The sequence below is a fragment of the Erinaceus europaeus genome, chromosome 10 (genome assembly GCF_950295315.1).
Source record: "Erinaceus europaeus chromosome 10, mEriEur2.1, whole genome shotgun sequence".
Taxonomy (NCBI): Eukaryota; Metazoa; Chordata; class Mammalia; order Eulipotyphla; family Erinaceidae; genus Erinaceus; species Erinaceus europaeus.
Genome location: NC_080171.1, coordinates 69,901,834 through 69,912,298, shown reverse-complemented (window position 1 = coordinate 69,912,298; position 10,465 = coordinate 69,901,834). Strand labels below are relative to the sequence as shown.

The 10,465-nt window shown below is 43.4% G+C and overlaps 1 pseudogene; it reads left to right on the top strand.

The window, feature by feature from the left end:
• Positions 1 to 2,365: 2,365 nt before the first annotated feature.
• On the top strand, positions 2,366 to 3,587 carry LOC103120643 (DNA-directed RNA polymerase III subunit RPC5-like; annotated as a pseudogene).
• The last annotated feature ends 6,878 nt before the right edge of the window (positions 3,588 to 10,465 follow it).

Sequence of the window (10,465 nt, the reverse complement as noted above, 5' to 3'; positions counted from 1 at the left end):
ACCTCTATATTTTATTATACCCCAAAGACTCTTCCAGCCCTCACAGTAGTGTGCTAGCCAAGGTGCTCTCCTGGGGCTGAGACTATGTTTTTGTTTGCTTCATTTCTTTATTGAGGGATTAATGGTTTATAGTTGACAATAAAAGACAATAGTTTGGGGAGTTGAGCGGTAGCAGTGGGTTAAGCGCACATGGCGCAAAGCACAAGGACCAGTATAGGTATCCAGGTTGGAGCCCCCAGCTCCTCACCTGCAGGGGAGTCGCTTCACAGATGGTGACGCAGGTCTGCAGGTGTCTATCTTTCTATCCCCTTCTCTGTCTTCCCCTCCTCTCTCCATTTCTCTCTGTCTTATCCAACAATGATGACATCAATAACAATAATAACTACAACAATAAAAAAAAACGAGAAGGGCAACAAAAGTGAATTTTAAAAAAAGACAATAGTTTGTACATGCACAACATTTCCCAGTTTTCCACATAACAATACAACCCCTACTAGGTCCTCTGCCATCATGTTCCAGGACCTGAACCCACCCCTCACCCCAGTCTTTTACTTTGGTGCAGTACACCAACTCCAGTCCAAGTTCTGCTTCCTGTTTTCCCTTCTGATCTTGTTTTTCAAGTTCTGTCTATGAGTGAGGTCATCTCATATTCATCCTTTTGTTTCTGATTTACTCAATTAACTTGATGTCTTCAAGCTCCACCCAATATGGGGTTAAAAAAAAAAGTGAATTCATTTTTTTCACTTTTCTTTTTTCCCTTTTTTACATTTATTTATTTATTTTCCCTTTTGTTGCCTTTGTTGTTTTTATTGTTGTTGTTATTGATGTTATTGATGTTAGATAGGACGGAGAGAAATGGAAAGAGGAGGGGAAGACAGGGAGAGAGACAGACAGATACCTGCAGACCTGCTTCACTGCCTGTGAAGTGACTCCCCTGCAGGTGGGGAGCCAGGGCTCGAACTGGGATCCTTACACTGGTCCTTCTGCTTCGCGCCACATGCGCTTAACCCACTGCACTACCGCCCCAACTCCCTTTTTTTTTTCCTTTATTGGGGGACTTATGTTTTATATTCAACAGTAAATACAATAGTTGGTACATGCATAACATTCCTCAGTTTTCCACATAACAATACAGCCCCCACTAGGTCCTCTGTCATCCTGTTCTAGGACCTATACTCCCCCCCACCCCCCACCTACGACAGAGTCTTTCACTTTGGAGCAATACACCAACTCCAGTCCAGGTTCTGCTTTGTGTTTTCTCTTCTGATCTTGTTTTTCAGCTTCTGCCAGTGAATGAAATCATCCCATATTCATCCTTTTGTTTCTGACATCTCACTTAACATGATTTCTTCAAGCTCCATCCAAGATGGGCTGAAAATGGTGAAATCACCATTTTTAACAGCTAAGTAGTATTCCATTGTGTATGTAGACCACAACTTACTCAGCCACTGTTCTGTTGCTGGACACCTAGGTTTCTTCCAGGTTTTGGCTATTACAAATTGTGTTGCTATGAACATAGGTATACACAAATCTTTTTGGATGAGTATATTTGGTTCCTCAGGATACATCCCCAGGAGAGGAATTGCAAGGTCATAGGGTAGGTCCACTTCTAGTCTTCTGAGAGTTCTCCAGACAGCTCTTCACAGGATTTGGACCAACTGACATTCCCACCAGCAGTGCAGGAGGGTTCCTTTGTCCTCTCCAGCATCTGTTACTGCTGTTATTTCTGGTGTATGACATTCTCACAGGAGTGAAATGGTATCTTATTATTATCTTTATTTGCATTTCTCCGACAATCAAAGACGTGGAGCATTTTTTCATATATTTACTGGCCTTTTGGATCTCTTCTATGGAGAATATTCTGTTCATAACCTCTCCCCATTTTTGAATGGAGTAATTGGTTTTCTTGTTGTTGATTTTGGTGAGCTCTTTATAAATTCTGGTTATTAGCCTTTTGTCTGATATATGGCATGTAAAGATCTTCTCCCATTCTGTAAGGAGTCTCTTTGTTTGGGTGGTGGTTTCTTTTGCTGTGCAGAAGCTTTTTAATTTGATATAGTATACTTGCCTTAGTCTTCTTTGTAATTGGATTCATTTCATTGAAGATGTCTTTTAAATGTATACAGAAAAGAGTTCTGCCAATACTTTAAGTATTTGATAGTTTCTGGTCTAACATCCAAGTCCTTGATCCACTTTGAATTTACTTTTGTGTTTGGTGAAATATAGTGGTTTGATTTCATTCTTCTTCATGTTTCAACCCAACTTTCCAACACCATTTGTTGAAGAGACCATATTTCCCCTATTTAATTGTCTGGGTACCTTTGTCAAATATTAGATGGCTGTAGGTGTTGGAGGAGACTTTGTTATGTGAAAGTTCACACAGAACCGGTGGGTGGTGAGGAGAGAGGTGGTGACAGTAACTAAACTGCGCAGACTACCTGAAGGACTTTCTGGAGCACATGGCTGTGGTGAGGATCAACAAAGGCTGAGAGTTCATCCTGCCCGATGATAGGGAGTCCATCAAGAAGCACCCCGATGTGGTCTAGCAGCAGCACATGCTATAGTAGGGCATCCAAGTCAAATTAGAAAAAAGTCTATAATCTTGCGAAGGAAACCATGCCAAAGAAGCCCGATGGACAATCAGCACCTGCAGTTCTCGTCTCTGGGGACCAGTGGATTCAAATAGCCAAAAGCAAGGCCCAGCAGAACCACACTCTCCTGGACTGCGAGCTACAGAGGCAGAAGGAGCAGCTCCGGGCCTCAGAGATACTGCCTGGCATGAGGACCAAGGAGGAGCCCCTGAGGAGAGGGAGGAAAAGGAAGAGCGGGAAGTGAAGAAACCTAGAAGTCCATGGACACCTTGCTCAGTAGCCTTCCCAGCAGGCTGCCAGCAGGGGCAGATAACTTCAATGGGCGCCCGTCTCCTGACTGGGCAAACACCTGTGTGACCCAGGAATTGTGGGCCTTTGTGAAGACGACCTTCCAGACAGATCATGCTCATGCTGAGCCAACTCAAGCACCTGCATCTGGCCAGCCTCCTCCCCCAGCCCCCACCCTGGGCACATGTTGTTCGGTGGCATCTCAGACCACATGCTGCAGGACAGGGTACTGGTGGCCACCTGCAAGCAGATACTGGTGCCTTTTCCCTCACAGACTGCTGTTTCCCTGGATAAGCAGAAGGTATTCGACCTCTAGGATTCTTCCAGTCTCATCTGACTCAAGAGTTGGCTGACTCAAGAGTGTGGTGATGATATAAGCAAGCAGGAATTGAATAAAGTGTTAAAGGACTGCTGTGTGAGTTATGGTGGCATGTACTACCTTAAAGGGACAGTACAATCTTGACAGTAGTTGCAAACCACTAATGCAACAAATTCAAGCCCAAGGAAGGACCAAAGAGCTATCAGTAGATTTAGTTACTTTAGGAGAAGACTAAAGGACACAAGAGGAACTGACCATCTCTAAGACTGTGATATCGCACTGTCCAGTGAACAAAGATCACACTTAGCCAGTGGCAGGGACAGCCTAGAATCTTCTCTGCAATACAATTTGAAACTCCTGATGTATTTTGCTTATTGTTTGATTCATTCTCATAAAGAGTATATACTGGGAAAAAAATCTTGTAAAGCACTAATAAAATAAAAATAATACCTACTTTTTATAGTTTTATATGGTTTCTAAATATTCAAAATTTGCATAATGCATTCAATCTGCCATCTTTACCTAGTATTTTAATCTAGAAGCTAACATTGAACTGTACTGCTTTTGATGGATATAGTTAAAAAAAATAGGGAAACTGAAATCTGGAGTAAAGAGTGGAATAGAAAGGTCAGTACACTTGGAAGCTTGGTAGGGATCTAGGAGGCTATCACCTTCAGATAAAGTTAAGCCCTTCTAAAGAATGTGGTGACATCATTGGTCTACTGTGGAAATTTAACAGAGACACACCACCCACAAATACACAGTGAAAGGCATTTCCGTGCATAAAATGAAAGAATCCATTCTGATTCTATTGCCTGATTTTAAAATAAAACCTAGAGATGAAGGACTTTGTGTTCTCGTGAAATAATGCCATCTTCAAACACCATGGGAGAAAATCTGAATTAAGTGAGTTAGCTATGCAGAGAAGTTCAATTCCAGCCTGCTATGGGTGGGTGAGTAAATAAAATTTCTTCATGACCAAGGAAATTTGTATATAAGTTTATAAAATGGGTCATGAAAAAAACAAGCCTAGGGGTAGGGAGACAGCACCATTGTTCTGCAAATGACTTTCCTGCCTGAAGCTCTGAGGTCCCAGGTTTAACCCCCAGCACCACCATAAGCCCAGAGCTAAGCAGGACACTGGTTTCTCTCTCTCTCTCTCTCTCTCTGTGTGTGTGTGTGTGTGTGTGGGTGGGTGTGTATGTGTGTGTCTTTGTCTTTTTTTCCTGTATCTCTCTCATTAAAATAAGTAAAATCTTAAAAAATAGTAATAATAAAGTAAACCTTTTCAGTTTGGGAGGATTTATAGTAGCTCCAACAGTTGGAGACAAGCTGTCTCACTTAAAAGATTTCCAGAAGATACTTTATTGGACAATGACCATTTCCCCTTAGGCTATAACCAAGGCCCAAAATAATTTCCTTTTGCCTCTAGAAACATAATCTCCTGAAATACTCTTTATGTATTCCATTCCATTTTGCTTGGTGGACTTCAAGTATTAGCAAATAAAGATTTCTATTTTATTTTATTTTTACACTATTTTATTTGTATTTATATTTTTTATTTATAAAATGGAAATATTGACAAAACTAAAGGATAAGAGGGGTACATTTCCACACAGTTACCATCACTAGAACTCCATATCCAATCCCCTCCCTCCCTTGATAGTTTTCCTATTCTTTAACCCTCTGGGAGTATGGACTCAGGGTCATTATGGGGTGCAGAAGGTAGAAGGTCTGGCTTCTGTAATTGCTTCCTCGCTGAACATGGGCATTGGCAGGTCGATCCATACTCCCAGCCAGTCTCTCTCTTTCCCTAGTGGAGTAAGAATCTGGGGAGGTGGGGCTCCAGGACACATTGGTGGGGTTGCCTGCCCAGGTTGGCATCATGGTAGCATCTGGAACCTGGTGGCTGAAAAAGAGCCAAGATATAAAGCAGAACAAAGTGTTGACTAATCATGAACCTAAAGGCAAGAATATTGCAGAGGAAGATTTGGGTTCTCTATTTTGGAAAAGGCTAGTAGGACTACTTTAGGTATATTCCAAGGGGCCCATGATTTTACTAGTTTTTGCCTGAGCCTGACATCTAATATGCAGGTGGATCCAGATTATTGTCTGGGGAGATGGTGTCATAGAAAGCTGGATCAGGAAAGAGAGTAGCTCCCAAATATGGGAAAAGTATATGAATATTGTTAACTGTAAACTCCTATCAATTTGATCTGGGGCCCATATTCAGCACAGGAGCCTGTGTAACCTCTGCATCCCTGTAGGTCTGAACTCACATTCCATGGTCATGGCTAGGAACTTTCCAGGCTGCACTAATTTCAGGACCCATCTTCGTCAGGTGGTAGATAAAGTATGTTATTCAACCTCCCTTTGGAGAATGGAACATTTCCTACCATTGTTGATCCACATTGAGGGCAAGGTCCTATAGGGGCCCAGAAAGGGGTCCATTATGTTGTTCCTGATGGAGATGACCAGTGACAGTGGAGGGAGGGATCTGTTAGAAGTCTAAGCACATTATGTCTGTGTGGGAATCCCAGGACTCTCTGACTAGGGCCCCTGGTTCTGACCTGGTAGTGACTAAAGAGTCATCATTAAAGTATGCCAGTCTCTTGCCCTTATTCAGCTTTTGTAGTCCTTACTTTGTCTGACATGGTTAACTTTGGAGTGATTGAGGGATGTGTAATAGGAAGTAGGTGAGGAGGGTATCTGGGTCTAAGTAGAAACTGTTCCATTAGGTACTTTAAGGTGTCTTTTTAGGTCTTCCTACTTGCTTGCTTATTTATTGACTCACTGCAAATTATTGTGCATTTTTCTTTAAGGTATATATTTTCCCCTAACTTAAGGATACATGTACATATGCCCTATCTCATGGGCCAAGATTTCTGTTTTAATCCAGAATTATTTTCTACATTATTATTTTAAATGTGTTAATTATTGGTATTTATGATAATATGCACCAATAGTTTTATTTTTCTATTCTGGTCATACATCAAATTTCTAGTTTTATGTTTATATTTGTTTAATTTATCTTTCAGTACCCCATCTTCACTCCAGGTGTGAAACACTATATGAAAGATTAGTTTGATATATAAATTCCATTATTAATTTTGACTATCAGCCCTGGCCTGTAAAGAACTTAAGTTGAAAAAACCAAACTGCACTTTAGTGCTTACGGAGAACCAGGCACTCTTCCCAGTACTCTGAAAATATAAACTAATCTAGTACTCATGTATGGTGAGAATTGTTAGTGATGTGCTCTGGGTTTATGTTTAGGTGGTAAGTGTCAGAGCTACAGATCAAACCCAGTGGTCCCCAGAGCAATATTAACATTACCTATTCTGATATAACACTCTTTCAACAACTTTTTTTTTCTGTGTTCGATTTTGTTGCTGATGAAAGATTAAACCAATGTGTTTTTAACCTTGGCTCAGTAAAATTACCTCAGAGAGCTTCAAGGAAATACCAGTGCTTTGATCCTACCTCCAGAAACTATGATTTAATTAGTTTGGTGGGGCCCAAATTTGTATTAAAAGGAAGCATCTCCCCAGGTGGTTTTAATGTACATCTGGAGTTGTGAGTCAGTGGACAAATCATTGAGGCATTTTACCATGTCTGGTGGCAGAGTTTCTACATTATTACCAACCACTTGGGAACTGGGTACTTTGAAAATCTGAGAGTATTACTTTAAAATCATTAAATCTTTAAAACCAAATCTTCAGTAGGTTAGCCCTTTGCATTTCAAACTTCCAGATTAGTAGTAATTATGTGGGATGTTTTCTCTTTGGTAATAAGTCTTTCTTTGCATACCACACACACTCATACATGCACATAAATGCCTCTTACACTTTTTAGAGCTGATCATCATTTCTCTGCCTCCCTCTTAGCTGGTATCCATGCCGCCTCTCAGTGCCCAGGCCTTGCTGGCTGTGACTGTCACTTTAGCCCTGCTCAGTTTTGATTAAATCACAAACTATATAAATCCCCAATGTAGCATATTAATAATGTCAAAAGCAGTAAGTCAGAAGGTAACCATAGGTTTCACTGCTATTTATGGAGTATTTTTGCTGCAAAAATATTCATTTTTTTCTTGCAATATCACAGCACTCAAACAAAACTTTATAAAGATGTATTTATTTTTAATAGAGACAGAGAAATTGAGATGAAAGGGGGAAGGCAGAGACACTTGCAGCACTGATCCACCACCTTTGAAGCTTCCCTACTGCAGGTGGGGGTAAGGGGCTTGAACCCTGGTCCTTTCACATTGTAAAATGCTGCTTGTCGTTAAAATTTCCGGACGGCTCCAGCTGGCCGGGCTGGCTTCACGGTGGTGAACAGAGACGCGGAGACAACGGCTGGGCAGGGCAGCTGTATTTCTTTATTCAGGAACAACGATTCACAAACTAAGACAAACTAATCACCAAACAGAACTCTGCTGTCTCTTTGCGGCGGCACAAGCACTCCCTCTTACTCTTGAACTCTCGAACTCAGGAACTCAGGAACTCTGTCACTCTTGAACTCATGAACTCTCGTACTCGGGAACCCTCTGAAACTCTGACACACTGGAACTCTCTCTTACTCTGTAACCCTGAAACTCTCGAACTCAGAAACTCAGGAACTCTGTCACTCTCGAACTCTGGCACTCAGGAACTCTCGGACTCAGGAACCCTCTGAAACTCTGGCACACTGAAACTCTCTCTTACTCTGTAACCCAGAAACTCTCTAACTCAGGAACTCCGGAACCCTTCCACCCTGGCACTGTCGAACTCTCGGACTCAGGAACCCTCTCTCGGGGTTCCTTGGGGCAGGGCCAAGCAGGCCTGCGAAATTAACAGGACTGATCCAATTCTCTTGGCGGGGGGAGGGCTAGGACAAACCAATGTAAAGCATACGACAATTCCCCCTTTTCTTTTTAACTATATGACTATAGTATCAAGGGTGTGGGGTGAACAGAAACATATATAACAAAAACCAGCATGTTGCCAAGGGAAGGCCTGAGGGGGCCATATCTGAAAAAAAAAAAAATTTCTTGCCTCTGGGGGGCTACTTGCCTCCACGGGCAATTGCATGAGGGCAGGGCTAGAGCCTCCGAAAATTTTAACAACAAATGGCGCCCACGTGGACCTGACCTGCGCATCTCTCAGATAAGTAAAGACAATTTGGCTACCTATGCACTATGGCCTTCTCTTCTGCTTGTGAAGAGATCTCCAAAGGCCTCTGCTCTTTCTTCACGAGACTGTTTTGCTGTTTCTGGAACATTTATCTCTGGACCACTCTGTGGTTCCCACTCGCTTGGGCGAACTCAAAACAGCCAGAAGAGTCGGGAAGTGCCAGCGGGAGGGAGGCAAGGCACGGAGCTGCTGTTTCCACCTGGTGGAACAGCCAGCCAGCTGGCTGCGCCCAGACAACCCCGCACACCGCGCCCGCAGCCCCGCAGCCTCGCAGCCCGCAGGAGGCCTACGCCAGCACGCAAGAGCCCGATGCCTCCACGCTAGAGCCCGAGGACAGCCCACAGGAGCCGGCTCTCCACCGCGTGGCGCAGGGCACTGGACGTGTGATCCCTCCACGCTGCTCGCCACTGCGAGCAGGGCAGCAGACATGGTAGGGCCATGGGGCAGGGCCGCGGCGGCCCATCATGGCCGCCACCCCTGGGCACCTAGACTCACGCCTTCTACAAAGATGGCCTGCCTGCCCTCTTTCTATGAATTCTGGAACCATCCCGGGCCTCCCGGACCCCCGGGCTCCCTGCCGAAACTGGGCACACGAGATCTCCAGCCGCCGGTCCGGTCTGAAGGCAGACAAGCTGGAGTACGCAAAGATTTGTGCAGAGATCGCAACCTGCAATTCCTAAAAGTGAAGCTGCGCGGGAAGCCACCTCCGGATGGTGAACCCCCCCCCCAACAACTAAGACAGTATAGATTTAAATTTGTGTTTAAAATGACATGTCTTCATAACAAAGGTTTCTCTCCTTGTGTATTAATGACCATGTTTATGTGTATGTTTAAAGTTTGGTAAACAGTAGCTTTAAGGCTAAATTCTTACTAGTCAAAGTTAAATGAAAAAGGTTTTCAATATAATTCTCATAAAGATAAAATTAACTTACATTTAAAGTCTAAGGTAAAAATTAGTTAACAATCAATATATTTTAACTAAATTGGTCTAAACAAAAGGTTAAATAGACTTGTTGATATGTAAAACACTACCTTCTCTATTAGAAATGGTAGATCGCACAATGGCTATGCTAATTATTCTCATGCCTGAGGTTTCCTCTCCGGCCCACACCTAGGGTGTGTCTCCATCTTGAATGGGTGTAACAAAAGGTTAAAAGACGTTGTTGATATGTAAAAGTCTCAAATTCCTTCTCTATTAGAAACGTTGGATCCGATCGTGCAGTAGATATGCTAATAACAAGTTTTGTTTCATAGTAAGTAAGTTGCAGCCAGCTGCCTGTGGGACTCTAGGCCATTCCCCGCCCCCATGCAATTGCCCGTGGAGGCAAGTAGCCCCCCAGAGGCAAGAAATGTTTTTTTTTTTTCAGATATGGCCCCCTCAGGCCTTCCCTTGGCAACATGCTGGTTTTTGTTATATATGTTTCTGTTCACCCCACACCCTTGATACTATAGTCATATAGTTAAAAAGAAAAGGGGGAATTGTCGTATGCTTTACATTGGTTTGTCCTAGCCCTCCCCCCGCCAAGAGAATTGGATCAGTCCTGTTAATTTCGCGGGCCTGCTTGGCCCCGCCCCAGGGGACCCCGGGAGAGGGTTCCTGAGTTCGAGAGTGACAGAGTTCCTGAGTTTCTGAGTTCGAGAGTTTCAGGGTTACAGAGTAAGAGAGTTCCAGTGTGCCAGAGTTTCATAGTTCCCAAGTACGAGAGTTCCCGAGTGAGAGAGTTCCTGGGTTCATGAGTTCGAGAGTAAGAGAGAGGGTTCCTGAGTCAGAGAGTTCCTGAGTTCGAGAGTTTCAGGGTTACAGAGTAAGAGAGAGTGCCAGAGAGACAGAGTTCCTGGGTTCCTGAGTTCCAGAGTAAGAGACGGTTCTTGAGTTTGAGAGTAAGAGAGAGTGCCAGTTAGACAGAGTTCCTGAGTTCGAGAGTGCCAGAGTTTCAGAGGGTTCCCCAGAGAGTTCCAGAGTTCCAGAGTTGGAGAGTTCCCGAGTTACAGAGTAAGAGGGAGTGCTTGTGCCGCCGCAAAGAGACAGCCGAGTTCTGTTTGGTGATTAGTTTGTCTTAGTTTATGAATCGTTGTTCCTGAATAAAGAAATACAG